Source organism: Anser anser (genome assembly GCF_964211835.1).
Source record: "Anser anser genome assembly, chromosome: 4".
NCBI classification, from domain to species: Eukaryota; Metazoa; Chordata; class Aves; order Anseriformes; family Anatidae; genus Anser; species Anser anser.
Window position 1 is genome coordinate 33372220 of NC_139724.1, and position 16126 is coordinate 33388345.

The 16126-nt window shown below is 39.3% G+C and overlaps 1 protein-coding gene across 3 annotated transcripts in view; it reads left to right on the top strand.

Annotated features, from left to right (window-relative positions):
- The window catches only part of FBXW7 (F-box and WD repeat domain containing 7), a 167971-nt gene that overhangs the window by 11310 nt on the left and 140535 nt on the right, over positions 1-16126 (top strand). Inside the window, exon 1 of one of the 3 annotated variants that reach the window (XM_083836375.1) lies at positions 199-10700. The exons of the other annotated variants lie outside the window; for them this stretch is intronic. The gene's annotated coding sequence lies outside the window, so the exon portion shown is untranslated. Of the gene's footprint in view, positions 1-198; positions 10701-16126 lie in introns of those variants that run through there. 3 annotated transcript variants of the gene reach the window in all.

Here is a 16126-nt window from a genome sequence, read left to right on the forward strand (position 1 = left end):
ATAAATAGCTCATTTCCTATGTTAATATTTCAACTGTTGCAACCAGGCAAAGTAAACAAAAATTCCGCCCTTGTAATTGAAGCTGCCTTTTGTTCAGCTTTGTTGATAGTGCCTTGTCAACTTACATTTATTGATTGTGGCTGTGGATAGGAGTACCTTTGTGAAGAAAGGTAAGTTTAACGCTTGGTGGTTTTCTGCAAACCTCTAAAGCCTTTATTTTACTGGGTGTCAGTTTTGCAAGATATGAAATAATCTTACATTTTTTGTCACAATTGCTATCACAATTTGAAGACACTTATGACACATTTTAAGTCTGGTTAAATTTCTTTTATCACTACTGCTAGGTTATAATATTAATTTTTATTAAATACATGGTAAGGACAGATTAATTAAATTCAGGCCTCATCCTGCAGTCATGGAACTATAGACTTAAAATTGGTCTTAAGTATAGCTGTGGAAAGCAGTGTGTGTGCATAAATGTTTGCTGTATTGATAGCTACAAATGTTTGTTGAACTTCTTAGTGACATACTTTAGTTACCTCAGAACAAAAACGATTGTCAGTTTTTCATTGCTAATAAAAAATACCAGGAGCTTTTTATTAGTCGAAGCTTGCATTTATTTATTTGGAAGAGCACAAATTTGATTTCTGAAGAGCAGGATTTTCAAGTACTCTTAGGTCACTTAGGAGCATAAATCCCATTGACTCCCTACTGTTAGGGGACTGGAACTGAAATGAGGCAGGGGATTAATTTTGAAACGTGAGCAAACTAAAAAGTGCAGTTGATCACAAATACCAGGCAGCATATTGTGTTATGGAGGAAGCCTCATTTTTGTGTGAATTTTTTGAAGCCTAAATAAACATCTGACCGTAAAATTCTCTTGAAAGACTTGGTCAGGGGCAATTAGCAAAATGAGGATTGATAATTTAATTAGGAAAACATTATAATTAAATTTATTTTTAACAACTTGGAGAAGTCATGTTTGTTTACTTGTCAGGAGCATTTAGGGTAAGTGTTGTGAAACTCTTTCTAGAGTCTGTTTTTGCAGTAGTTACTGTACTGCTGTTTTCTTTGCTGATACTCCACAGTGGTGCAATAGCACTCAGAAGACTTTTAACTTTCTCACTTAAAGCTCTTCTTGAACTTTGAAGATGGTTGAAATTGTACAATTAAGTAAAATTACCTGTCCACTTTTGCTAAGAAAGGTAGTGGTAGTTTGTTTGCTTCTTGACTACTCATTGATTAATGTTTTGTTTGGCAGTAGCTAGGAGGGCTGCAAAACTTGTTGTTTGACTCTTGTTCCAGCTATCAGTTGTCTTTGTGCCTTATCAGGCTGCTTGACGACTGTTTAATTGAAAAGTTTTACAGGCTATTGAAGTGTTATTGTTAGAATAAGCACTCAATTCGAGAAGGAGGATATAATCTCATGGCTCACTACGGAGAGTCACAGTGTAGGGGGAGGGATGCTATCACTGCTCTAGATATCAGACATGTTTATTTTATAAATACAGACTCATTTTTTTTTTTCTGAATAACAGAGGACAGAACCTTGGCTAATTGTAAGTATCTCTGTGTGGACAAATATTTTACTGTCATTCTGTTACAAGAACTTTAGCTGAGAATTCAAATGCTACATTCAGGGAAACAATTGGGAATCTTGTCCCTGAGAAATTGCAGCAGCAAGGGTGAAACTGAAGCTTGTTACATATTTTCACTTGGATAGACGTGTATATTAAAACTGGTAGCTTAGCATTATGCCTGACAAAAAGAAGTAGGTGAGAAATGATGGTAGAAGAATCACTTGAGTTTGCTTCTACGCTGACTTGCCACTAGGACAGTGGGGCTTGCGTTGCTTTATGTATGAGTAATTCAGTGTATATTCGTACGTTTTCCCACCCCATACCTTGTTTTGCCTTATTATCTGCAGTAATGTTCTACGCTGCTGCGATACTTGCATTTCACTGTTGGTAAAATGTGTTTCACTGATACTAAATATAGTGGTTTAGAAGAATTATCTGTCCTGCTTTTTTGCTTAGCTGATGGTGACTAGATGGAAAGTTGCTTTTTTGGCCCAGGCTCTGATTAGAGAACAATGGAGCTGACTTGTTAATGAAGCAAGTTTAGAAATTGTGACTAATGGGGGACACTTCACTTTCATTCTTTCAAGGATTGCTGATATTGTACTGCTGAGTTTATTAGGGCAAAACACTGATCTTGCTTGGAAAAAGTCTGTTGCCATAGTCATGCTACAGCTGGCTCTGGAGAACAGTAAAAATCTCTGAGCACCAGGGAATAAAGTTCAAACTTGGCTTCGGTTTAACTGAAAGCAAGGAGCACAAGTGCTTGCAGCACTTTGGGTCTTTGCTCACTGCAGCTTTTCCCATGTCTGCTGTTCGTGAAATCCAAATAAATCCTTGGATCCCAAACTGAGCGCATCCCTTGTCTGATTCTTCTTTCAGTCCAGAATTACTGGACTCTTGTTGACTTAGAGTAGGTTGTCAGTATTAGCAGGAAGCTTAAAATAAATCATTAATATGAGAAATTTGGAGGTTTTGGTGTTGGGGGGAGTACATTGACCAGGAACTCTAAACTTTTCTGTTTGTAAAGAGGCATGAAACTTTGCACTGCAATTCCTGTCTTTTCAAAAAGTTAGCGCTGAGGGGTTTTTTATCAGCAGCTCGAGGAAGTGGAGAAGTTAACAGATTTTAGAACTTTTGAGTTTGTGATTTTTTTTTCTTTTTATAAGAAAAAGCATAGTTAAATGCATTCTATGAGGTTTCTGATGTTTCATAGACTAACAAAAGGTTGCTTTATTAGTAGCTTTAATGAACAAATCGCTTTATTGGCTTAGACATACTGGTTGCTTTGTCGGTCCTAACAGCTATGGGTTCTTGTTTCAATTCACCATTGTGCTGGAGTAGAGAAGTGATAGCCATTGACCTTCTGTTAAAGCACAATAAAAAGTTTTTTGTGAAGAAGGAAAGTGTGCAGGGAAAAATAAGAAAGCAGTTCTCTGACTTCAGTTGAGCAATGTAAAAATCAAGAGACAGTGTACCCCTCCTGTTCTTTTTCTTGCTAGGTGGCTCAGTACAGTGAGCCACCTGAAACAAGAGAACCTGAGACTGACTTTCTGAAGACTGCTTTTCTTGGAACCTGTGTGTAAAGTAGGAAGGTATTGGTATTGTAGCTGTAAGGAAGCATATTGAGTAGGTATTCGCTTAGTCCAGAGTAGAACGTGTGTTAACTTCCAAAAAACCTTTCTTTTTAAATATTGATTGCCTGGTTTGTTTCAATAAGTAGTTAACGCACATGACTTAGCCATAGCCTTTGATTGAATTAAGTGACCATGCTTTATTTCTTGAATTATTTTCTAAGAATTTGGTTAAATGAGCAAATAGTATTTTTCTGGCTGTATGGATGAGACTAAGATGGTATTTGTTAGGTTCTTTGAGCTTGTGTTAAAGGCAATTATTTCTTGAAGTTGATGTCTGTGTAGTGAAAGGCTGCTAAATCAGGTGGGATGACATTAAGAATGAGCTCGGGGACTACAAAGCTATCAGATTGCTTTAGAAACATTTTACTTGTAAAACATGATCATGTTTCTGTATCTTGAACAATATTGTTCTCATTGAATCTGGAGATTCAGGTAGATTTGCCATATGTATTTACATTATGTCACACGTGAAGTTAGAATGATTAAAAGCATTAGGAACTTTCCTAATAAATACACTTTACAAGGGTTGTTTATTGCTCTCTGCAAATACATATATTTCTTTTGGATGGGAAAGTACAATGCAGATGAGAGGTCCTGTAACAGAGTGGTTTCTGGCGTGCAGGTTTGTTGTGGGGCACTTGCTGTTTGCGAGCAGCTGCTGGGATGCATTTTATGTTATCATTCTGCTTTGAGTTTTGTTGTAGGGATCCTGTTGTATGTTTGGTGGTTATGACCTGCTGGACCTAGTCCGTAGTGGTGTCCCTGTTTGTATTACGATACACGGTTTGAATTACTGGTTTTTTTTTTGTTTGTTTTGTTTTTTTTTTACAGAGCAGCTTCATACCCCAATCCATTTTTAATTCATCAGGGAAGGAAGTTTTCCCTAAGGCCATTTCTTTGGGAAAGACAGTGTCAAGCAGTGAAGTTGTCCTTGTGTAAATAGATCTAGATTTCATTTCTGAGGCAGTTTGTTCCCCATGAGCTTGTTCTTGAAGTTAGGAAAGAGACTGAGGAAGAAGCACACTGAGTGCGTTGAGCCTGTGCATCACTGACTGTTTGGAGAGGAGCTGGCTTGCCATGCTCTGGTTAGCTTGGTGCTATTTAGAGGAAGTAACTTTTGACTTCCTTAAGGTGTGTTTTCTGCTGAATCTTGTAGCGTGAAAAGGTTATTAATGTTAAACTTGCATATTTTTGCAGGAAGGTAACTTTAAGCAGGAAAAAACACTTAGCTTCTGCTTTCCATGAGAAAAACAACTGGATTTTTTCACTGCTACCAGCATATAGTGCCTTGTTTCCTAAGTATTTTGTTTACCACCTTCAGTTTTCATCTTTGCAGTCTTTCTGCATGCAGAAAAAGAGGTTTGCTTTGCTCTCGAGTGCATTTCTTATATTCTTTTCTCAGTGCAATCTCCCTATCTCCTGGTTGCATCTCTTTTCCCTTTGCCTCTGCTTACCCAGCTCTGCCCTCCCACACTTGTTTTACGTTTTAATGTTTCAGTAGTTTTATATATCTTCAAAACACTTGTGTTTTCTCTGTGATCCTAAAAATTCACTTCAGTGAGCCCTGATTTTTGAAGGAGCTACCTCTTCAGAGGCTATGTTAGCGCCTCCATCTGGCAGGTATTCACTGATGGTCCTCGGCAGCTCTGCTTGCCACTGGATCTCTACCTCAGCTCCCCCCAATGTACACAGTTGAAAGGTTACATGGCCAAATAATTGTTCAGAATAAATTAAGGTATAGGAATTTTTTCTTAGTATAATTTGTGCTATAAAAATTCTGTAGAACTAGTCAACTCCAAATTTAATTTGGAGGCTGCAGTTGGCTAAACATGATTCATATTCATCAGTTCTTAAACGTCCAAGTACCATTATGAGTAATGGAATGGAAGAGGTTGTGTGGCTTTGAATAATACCTTTTAATCCTTCCTCCTACTGCATGGAAACTTGTTTTTGAATAGGTTGCTGTCGGGAACTGGTCTTGAGGTTGTGTTGATATTATGATGCCTGTGGACAATTTGTAACTTGAGTATGCAATTGAAACTGATGCTAGCTGTATATGTCAAAGCAAAGTGGTACTTCAGATGCAGTTTTCACTGGAAAGATAGTTTAAGTAGAAATAAAGAAACAAACCACGTTTGCAGAGTTTTAGCTGTCCAGAACTCAACTGCAGTTAGCTTATTAATTATATATTTCTTCATTGGCATCAACTTCCTAAACACCCATCTTGAATGACAAATGGCAGCCTGGAAACTACACATATTGAAGAAAGAAGACAACTAACACATGTAGGTGGCTGCTGGTTTTAAAACAACATACAATAAAACGTGTGCGGTTTGGCCCTTAACTACTAGACCATGTGCAAGAAGGGGTGGGAGTGCAGTTGTTATTCATCTTGCGTAACAGAAAGACCTATAGCTGTGAAGACTGTTCCTTTGGAGGAATAAACTAATGTCTTTGAATATTATGTAAAAACTTGCTGTGAGAAAAGTCCCTGTAGTTATCATTCTATCTTGGAATTTATACAGAAAATGATTAAGTATTACCAGCTATACTGGAAAATGTACGTTGAAGAAACTTAACTCTGACTCTCTCCCCTAGCTTTTTAATAATCATCTACTTTCAAGTTCATTATCAGAGCCAAAATTTTTGCAGGCAACCTTGCATCAAATAGTACAACTGGGCCCTGCAGAGCAACAGATACAAAGCTTGCCAGTGAATCTTCACCATCCTGTGGTAAATATTTACTCTCCTCCCCAGTAAAATCAACAAAATGTGTGGGTCTTACATATTCACACACCAGAATGTAATGTACTCGATACAGTGCACTTCTTGTGGAAGTAAAGGGAGGGGAAGCAAATAACTGCTAAGCACCAGACTGAATTCACATCTGCAAATGGGAAAAGACGTAATAACCCTGTTCTTGCAGGCAAGCAATGCATCAAGATGAACTAACTACATAGTCAGTTTAACCAAGGTCAGCCTAAAGAAGCCTTCAGAAGACACATCTGAGAAGACATATCTATTTAAAATACGGAGTTCTGCTGTCTGTCATGGGCTCGGGAGTGTTTTTGTGAAATGTCACGTACTCTTCCACTCCTCTAACTCCGGTATATCGCAGGTAAATATTGCTTTCTTTGCCCTCCTTTAACAACAAAGGCATTTCAGTTTTTCCCATCTTCCTTCAAAAAAAATCCCTCTCAACTCTGTTGGTTATCAGCTACCTCATACTCATTAGCATAGCCCAGATAAAAACAGAGCGTATGTCCTCATCTTGAAGTTAGTTCTGAAGGTTGTTTTTCACTTTTTTGAGATCGGGAGGTTTTCTACGCTTCATCGCTTCAGCTATATCAGTTTGACTACTGAAGGTTTTCTTTTTCTTCGTAGTGTTTTGAATACTGTTCTCCTGACTGAGATCATTGCCTTAGAAAGCTCAATTTCATTTAATTTGAGAAGGATGTTAACCTGCCCTTACAATGTTCGTGTTCCCTAGCTGAGAGTTTAGTTCTGTCTGAAGTGAATCTCTGGCTCATTCAGTTTTCCCAGAGTCTTCTTCACTCCCTCACTAATCACAAGTTATTTTTAACTCATGTAGCTGCCTTTTTTTTTTCCATCAGTCCTTTGGGAGTGGAGATATGGACAGAGCAGTGCCATGATAGCTGGGAGAACTGGATTTTTTTGTTCCTAGCTTCTGCCATTGACTGCTCTGAGATTGTCTTACTTAAGAGCATATTGCCACATTTTTTTTTTTTTGTGCATTATCCTCTGTAAAGTAAGAGTACGTAGCCACATCTGTAAAATGCTTACAGGTCTTCAGGTAAATACTGCTGTGAGTATTCACGTTTGTTGCAGGGTGTCACAGCCCATGGTGATAACTTAATAACAACATGGTTTTATTTCTTTGTGGAAAACAAGCAACAGCAGAAGTTCAGCACACGAGATTCAAATGGCAGTCCATAACTTGTATAATATTATTAAGGTAATGTGGCCATTAATACGTGTACAGCTATTCATTGTTTAGTGGGAGCAGTGACTTGAAGTAAGTTGCCTCTAGTTTTACTGGACATGAGATGTTTTAATGAAAACGGGGGTTATGTTTATTGCTTTAATGTTTGTGGGAGTGTTTTAGCAGGTGCTAAACTTCAGTCCTGTTTGCATTGTTCAAAGCCCACTTAGTGAAGAAACACAATGTTTTCCTGTAAAGGACAAAGTATCCGAGACAGACCCATGAACTCCAAATGAAAAGCTACTCCGCTTAATGGCTCACACCTTACGTTTTTTCACTCTCATGGAAACGGCTTACTGCTATAGTTGCTGCATTAATCCATAATCCAATAAAGGGGATTTATTGGAGGGGTTGAAGGCAGAGAGAAGAAAAGGAATGTCTTTATAGTGCACTGTGAGCAATAGTTAGGGTAAAAATAAGATAGAGCACTTGAATAGCTCCATCTTTGCCTTTCTCCACGTGTTTCCTTGTGAAAGACTTGCACACTTAATTTCAAAGCAACATTCTGAGGTGCAAGTACATCCCTTCCCTTACTCCTCAAGGAGAAGACCACATCAAGAACCCAAACAGTCCCCCCTGCCCCTCCCAGGCCGTTCTTCCTGTAGTTCAGCTGCCACAAGTACAGGGATAACTGGGTCACTATTTCAATCTATACAGTTGGTCTGCATGCTGCATTAAATATCACATGCTAAATGAATGCTGACCCTTCAGCTTTGGTAAGAACAACGTCGGTTCCAGTATACAGCTCTACTGCGCTATGGCTATCACTCCTCTAATAACACATGCAAAATACAGCTTCAGGGCTCTCCTGAAATTACCCATTGTATGCGTATGTCTCATATTGAAGCTCCTGCTTAACTCATATGTAGTAAAATGCTTGAATTAAAGCTGCTCCCGTCTGCAGAGAACTCACACAAATGGCTTGTACCTGTAGCTGAAGAAGGGATGGCAGATTCTGCTTGTGGTTTTTCATATCTTGAAAGCCAAAACTAGAAAGAGGAATGCACTGATACTTACTGACATTGATAAATATTCACTGAAAGCTCAGTGGCAGGCTGGTTCCTCCAAGGGTATGCTGACATGCGTCACTACAAGTTTTCATGCTGTTATGTTATTGCTAGAATTGCCCACTTTTTCCCTCAGAGAAAACCGAGACCTCGATGTAGCTGCTTCTGAGATTGTTGGTGCTTCGTAGAAACCAAATGCAGGATCTTCAAACAACGTTAGTTGTTGTTGCTGGGGTTTGAAAGGTACAATTACGTGACTCAATCTCTGGAAAGCGAGCTGTTTGGAATTTTTGAATCTAAATGTCAGGTACAACACTTTTTATTCCTTTCTCTCTCTTCTGATGTGAAGGCTTTGCCTATAATTTGTAAGCAGCTTGCAAAGAACTCTGTAGAAACTTTCTCCAAATGCTCAGCCTTTTGAGAAAAGATAATGTTAGTGCTTACCTTTCTTTTGAAGATGGGTTGACTTCTAAGAGCTGTTAAATGCCCTGTCTGGATCTTGTAAATCACTGTCTGTAAGAGACTATTCATACTTGATTTGAAAATGTTGCGCATTTCCCATGTCTGAGATTAGTTTCAGAAAACAGACAAGATGACATACTAATTTTTAAAGCTTGAAAATTTGTCGTGCTAGAATTGCCATTTAATGAGCAAGTGTTTTACTCTGATTTCCAGTGTACAGTTTGGAGATGAATAATGATACTGTGCTCTTGGGGGGTAGATATAGAAGTCTAGGAATAATTTGGTACTCAGATACGTACATATGTTCCTGTGGGCCAAATTAATTGGAAAGAATTACTGAACAGGATTAAACTAAGACACGTGAATTATAGGCCTAAGCTTAGGCACCTGCCATCATGGGATACAATCGAAGCCTTAATTTGTCTAGAAAATGCCTTAGTGTATGGGCTGCAAAGAGAAGTCTGTGAGCATCACCAGAGTGTAATCCATCAGCTGTTTGTTGCCTGTCTGGAACTGGCGACAGGAGACAGGAAAAACTGCTGTGAGCATTCAGGAGATCTTGAACCAAGGTGAGGAGGAGAGGCAGAAAACTTCTCTAGCAAGCATATCTTAGTTTGAATTTGTGTTTTAGTTAGTAGTGAAGGGCACAGGGAGCTTGACGCATCCCTCCAGGTCAGAGAGGGCAAATCCTGTGTTCCGGCCTGCAGCTCTTCATTCCTCTCTTCACTGGCTGTGGACTCAGCAATAAGTTTTGGCCTATGCAGTAGTTTTTCTTGAGTCTGAGAGAAAATAGTGCTTTATATGAAATCAGAAAAGACTGTCAGTGTTCCCATTCTAGTCTTTGTTACCAGCGCTAATTATTAACATCCACTTTGACCCAAAATTTCAGAAAAGCAACAGGAATATTCAGCAGTCTCATTTCTTCCTTCAAAATAAAGACAACACTAATAGTTGAAAAATTTGGCTCTGAATCTCCAGCTGAATCTGAGGTCATCTTGACAGACACTACTATCGAACAGTTCCTTCCCTTCTTGTCACCTTGGATGTATAACTGTATTGTTGCGAAAATAGTTTTGGCATATCATTAAGATTTTACAGTGTGTTTGGATTTTGGGGTCAGATGATCCAAAAAGTATGCAACTGTATGCCCACTTCATTTTTTTAAACTCTGTCAGCAGTGTTGTACTTTAAAATACATCTGTTTATGACAGAATTCGAAGCAAATTCTTTAGTCTGTGGTAATGTTAATTTTCTTCACCTCCTGATACAAAATTTAGCAAACAAAAAAACTGCATGTGCTAGCAACCTAGCTTCGCTCTGTTGAGAGTTAGGTACTGTGGCGTGTTTGTAAGATGCCGTCTTGCTGAAAGCATGTCAACTGTGACATTGGTAATGAAAGAGTACACTGGAGGAGCTTCGTAAAACTTCATCCATGTTCTAGTTTATTGTCCATCTATCTTAAAGATTAGCAATAGTTACCTTACAGGCTTTTGTAAACACTCTGAATATCGCATTATGCTGTTCTCCAATCTCTTCCTTGTTCTAGTGTATGCCACTAGTGAAGTAAGTTGATAAGAAGCAATGTAGTGAGATGATGGAGGAAAAAGGAAACGACAACAAACACTTTTTTTTTTGGTAGATATTAGGAAATCCTAGGTTCAGAAGTTGTTCAGTTGGCTTTTCTCTCTTCAGCTTTGAATTGATGTTTCCAATGAACTGTAATTATTCAAATTATGTCTTTGGAACAGCAAAATGTGTTTATTTTCTGTTTCAGGAGACCATTGCTCTGAACTTGGCAACTTCTAACAAGTTTTCCAATGTTAACTTTTGCTTCTTTAAAGAGTGTGGTCGATCTCAGCTTCCAGAAGTTGGGGAGCAGTCACTGCCTCTGTCTTTGCTGCACAAGATTTTACGTCCAAGTCTAATTGCTCCATTCTGAGATGTCATTGAAGGCAGGAAGGCAGGAGGAGAGCTGGAGGAAAGAAACCCGCTGTGCAGGACTAAGTGTCCTCAGGTTTGTATTCTCCAGAGCGAAGGGCGAGGATTTGAAATCGTGTATGACTGCAGCTCCTCCCAGTGGCAGGTCTTTCACTGTTGTTATTTGCTGATAAGGATGCCAGACCAAGTGGTGTTCTGAGCAACACCCCCATCCCCACTGCATCCCTACTGCCCGCGTTTTTAGAGGTGGGAAGGGGACGCTTAATGCCTGAGTGGTAGGATCAGTAATAAGGAACTGACTGTGTATCGGTAGCAGCCCACTGGACAGAAAGACCGCCAGAAACACCAATAATGTGCTCCCTTGTTCAACATCACTTCATGCTGTCTCAGTACAGGCTTGAAAAATAGCGTGTCTCCACACATAGAGAAACTACTGTTGTTGTCTAGCACAAGCAGTCACCCTGATTCCTCCTGCAGAAAATCTGAGATTCGTATTCTATCCACATAGCTAAACCTCTCATCCGAGCTCTCATCATCTGGCATTGTGATTGCAGCAGCAGCCTTTTATCAGGCTTTTACAGATGCAGTCTTGCTCTTGCTGTTAAGTCAGGCTATTGCTGCATGCTGATTTTTTTTTTCTTCTTGTGTATCAAGGCATTTTCCAAATGTTTAGGCAATGCTTTCAGGAGTCAGTGTAGGAGATACCATGCCTATTGGTACCAACTTTTCTTGGCTCTATGTTTTTTGATCCATGTAACTTTGAAATATTTTCTGTGCTGTTGATTGTGTATTTATAATGCTTGTGTGTCACATGGTATGAACATGAAGTGCTTTATACTGTTAAAAATGGCACAGAATTTTTGAAAATCATTTACTCATGAGACCTTCTCTTGCATTTATAATTACACAGTGCATTTGTTGAATTGTATTCCAGTTCTGCTTATGGTATCCCTCTTTCTGATGTCCTTGATTCGTAAGCATCTAGGTGGGTTGACAGACCTGCATGGCAAAGCGCAAACCTCTACCACGTCCTTGGAGGTTCTCAAGACCTGATTGGACAAAATCCTGAGTGACCTGCTTGGAATTCACTACTGACTGTCACTTCAGTAGACGGCTGAATGAGAGATTTGCTGAGATCCCTTAAGTCTGAACTAACCTGTTTTTTCTTCTTTTTTGTGGGCAGAATGAAAGTCTGGCTCAATAGTCAGTAGTAAGGGCCAAAGCTTCGGTGCTGGAGGAGTAATCAAATGGAGAATCGAGTGCCCAGCTTCCACTGACTCCCATCAGTGTGCTGGAGTGCCAAACAAGTGTATCAGAAACATCCTGTGTCTTCCTGTTTTTAGCTTTGTGTCAAGTGCTAGGATGTGCTTCAGTGCACGTGCACAGCAGCAGGAGACGTCCTCTGCCTTTGTGAGTATGTACGTAGCCCCTGCTCTGTGGAGTATTTACGACTTTGTGGCTTGAGCATCATTAATGATGTGTACATCACACCTTGATAGCCTCTTAAATCATACTGGCTTCATCTTTATGTAGCTGCTTTACTTCACCTTCACTATATGGAACAAATGCTGTGTATGGTTTACTAGAAATTTGGTCTTTCTATTTTGGCGGTCAGCTGTCAATTGTTTTTAAAATATTAAGACCAGTGTAGCTCATGTGATAAGATTTTAAAAAGGTCTCTCATCGGTCCGTGGTAAAAGAAAGTGGATAAAATATATGGAATTAGGATTTTAGTTAATAAGATACTATTGACTGACATTTAGAGGAAAAAAAAAAAAGTAATATTTATTTCTATAGCGATTGCCTCATTTTCATAGGTGAAAATCAAACATCAGTCTGTATACCAGTGCATGAGTGTTAATATGTTGTTCCACTGTGTGGGATAATTGACACTCTTTTTCTGATCCTCCTTTGAGTTTCATGGATTCATCAGGTGACTTGGATTAGGAGGGGTTTTGGAGTTCATCTAGCCTGGACCCACACTCAAAGCAGCACAAACTTAGATGGAGTGAAAAGTTTTGAGCATCTCCAATGATAGACATGCCACTAGACAGCTCAGCTTCAATGTTTGACTGCCTGTGTTAGGAAACTTGATTATCAGGATGAGAAGTCAGAATTTGTTCTTGTAGGCTGTGTCCATAGCCCATGGCTATGTGCCTCCAAGAGGAGTCTGGTAGAAGACTGTCTGTGGGATAAATTGTCGCTTTGTTACGCAGAGTGCAAGTCTCTGTTGCTCTTCTGTGACAGTACAAGGTCCTGAACATATGAAAGTACCTGAAAATGTTCCTTTTAAGACGTGAAAATTAATACATCGGGCCTCCTGTAACAAATGATATAAATCTGAGCACTGGTACAGTATACTCTGTTCTGCGGCAAATTACTGTAGGAAGGTGTTTATCTGCACAGGAGTTGTCTTTCTAAGGTACACTTATTTGGGATTTGTGATATATGGAGAGACATTTGTCTTCAGTAAAGCTGAAGCAGGTTAAAATTATGGTGAAATGTTCTTGCCTCTGCCTTCTGTTGGAGCTAGTCTTTCATAATTTCTGAATTCATACGAGATACTTACGTGGTCTATGCTACCTAATACAAAGGAGGCCGAACTCCAAAAACTTCTGGATTTTGGTTCTGCGGGAGATGTAAGTTGTGGAAGGGAGCACAGACACCTCCTATCCTTTCCGAAGCTGCCAGGCAGGAGTTACTTGCACAACGCTTAGCTGCCGTCCTGGAAGATGTCTGAATCATTAGCCCCTGGTAGTTAATGAATGAGCTTCTGAAGGGACGGTTCAGCCACGGATCGCGTTCACTTCTTGCACGAACCCCTTCTTGCAGCTTGTGTGCCTTTGTGTGTCCGTCCACTCTGATCCATGCTTGGACCTTTTCGTGCGCCCACTTTGGTATGTGAACCGCGTGCGTTGTAAACTTTGCCAGCAAAAAGACTTCGCAGTAAAATGAAGATAACTTAAGAGTTTGTTGATTACTTCCAAAAGATACTCCATAATAATCAAATTATGATGAGCTGACATGTTTAAACCTCAACTAGGAGGTGCAAAGGTGAAGTGGCAAAGCAACACTTTTTCTGCTTCATTGTCTCTGGTTTCACTTGTACAGTATCTGTCTTTCAAGTGTTTAACACCATTTTTTTTCTCAGTATTAGAAGAGGAAGTAGTAGTCTTTTTTTTTGGGAGGGTGGGGGGGTGGGAAGGGCAGAGGGGTACAGAATAGATCTCCTGGGACAGTCATGACAGTCATTCTAAAAATGATTTTTTGAATTTGCTTTTAATGGTTGCTTTAGGTAGTTGTAGCAACTCTTGATTAATAAGAATTTTTTGTCTTTGGAATGCCATTTAAAATTACCTTCCTGAGTAACCTTCCCTATTGCTCAAATCTTGGGCTGGATGCATTTTAAGCAATTAAATGAAATTACTTTTTCTAACCTATTATCCACAAAAAGATCTTTCTTTTTTTTTTCTTTTTTTTAGCATATGAATTAGGTAGCAATTGCAAACCAGAATTTTGTTCCTTTACTTTAATGCTTAAACAACACAAACTCACAAACTACTTATTGGGGACCTACAGGAAAGATGTGGAGGGACTCTTCAGGGGGTGTAGTGATAATACAAGGGGTAGGAGTTTAAATCTAAAAGAGGGGAGATTTAGATGAGATATTACAAAGAAATTCTTTGCTACGGGGGTGGTGAGGCACTGGCACAGGCTGCCCAGAGCAGCTGTGGATGCCCCATCCCTGGAGGTGCCCAAGTCCAGGCTGGATGGGGCTTTGGGCAACCTGGTCTGGTGGGAGGTGTCCCTGCCCATGGCAGGGGGTTGGAACTGTGTGGGCTTTAAGGTCCCTATAGGGACCCTGTAGTTATCTTTTTCCTATAGGGACCTTAACTAGCAACTCCATGTTCTTTGTTTTCCTTTTATCCTTGGGGAACTCCATGCACATTTCCAAGGAGAATTTGTGCCTGTTAGTCCATTTTGTTCCAGAGCTGGATGTCATGCAAAGTGTTCTTTAGCTGTCAAAATCTTTCTGTAAGAAAACTCTGTGGCTACTGACTGAATGTAATAACCATCCCTTCCTTCTTTAATGTGTTGTCATCAATCTCTGCTAAGAGAGTGCTTCTGTTTCTGACTGACTTTGAGGAGGATGGCTTGCCTTCAGTGAGATAAAGCTGAGGAGCAGTTGCCATTGCCCCAACACAAAAGAACAGAGCCATCTTTACAGTGGCCACGGCTGTCTGCTTCCAGGAATGACAAAAGAAGACCTTTTGCAGGATAGCTTATGCATTAAGCTTGTGCGAGACTGGCTGCTGGGATGGCCTTAAATGAGGCACGTAATGATATTACAGAACATAGCTGTCTGCGTTGCGGACCGAGCTACTTATGAAGCAGTTCCTCAACCGCTGCAGTTTAGAGTCGGGCATTTTTGAAGTGATTTGGTTTCTGTGCACAAAATACAGGAATACTTAAAAACATAACTTGAAGTTGTCCGTTTAACAGAAATTTTTAACCATATGCTGGTTTGCCAGCTACTGGAAGATTATGAAGTATTTAGCTGAATATAAGCTTTAGTAGAAAAATGACTCTTTTGGGGAAAAAAATAAGGGAATTGATTCCTTAAACTTGGATGAACTTTTATACTTGTGTGAAATAGAATAAAAGTACAATCTTACAATAAAACTTGAAAAAAATAAAATTACAGACATTGTTTATATCTAGAAGTGATAATACAATGCTTTCTGCTCCTAACACTAGTATTTTGGATAATGGCTTCAACATGTGACTGGTTGACAAGTTAGGCTTGTTAGATGTCTTATTTACGTTGAATATGCAGGAATTAAAATAGTGAGTAATAAAAAAAAGTAGCGGATAAGAATAGAAACTGTATTTGCAGAAAGGAGAGAGCTAACAAAATATGATTTGGAAATCCGGAAGATGGTGTGAAGAGTTGCTGAAGAACTTATCAGTATATGCTTATGTATAATGGAAACACTGAACGTATTTCGATTTAAAACCAAAACAACTCCAGAAAACGTGGGTGAATGAGAACTCTTACTGGTGTCTTGCTGATTTAGAGCTTTCTGACTGAGAAATTTACTGCTTTGTGCCAAGACAATATGCTTTCTTTTCTGCCAGTGCCTCAGAGGCTTAGAATTATTTATTTAAAACGTTCTTGCCGTGGTGTGAGAGAGACATGGGATATACTAGGGCTCCTGAGGAGTGGGTGCAGCAAGTCATGAAAGCAGCTGTGATTGTATAGAAGAATGAGAGTGTGAGGTGTAGAAGAGGGACGAAGGCTAATATCCCTTATTGTACCAGCTGACAAAAGGAAAAAAAAATGTTTTCTAGTACATGAATTCTTAAGTGTAAATAGTGAATGGTAAATTAATTACACTGATTAATTAACTACAGCGTTTAATTTAAATGAAGCTGATATGGTTGTGTTATGACAAACAAAAAAAAAAGCATGAGCAAACATGGAATTAACCTTGCCTGTGT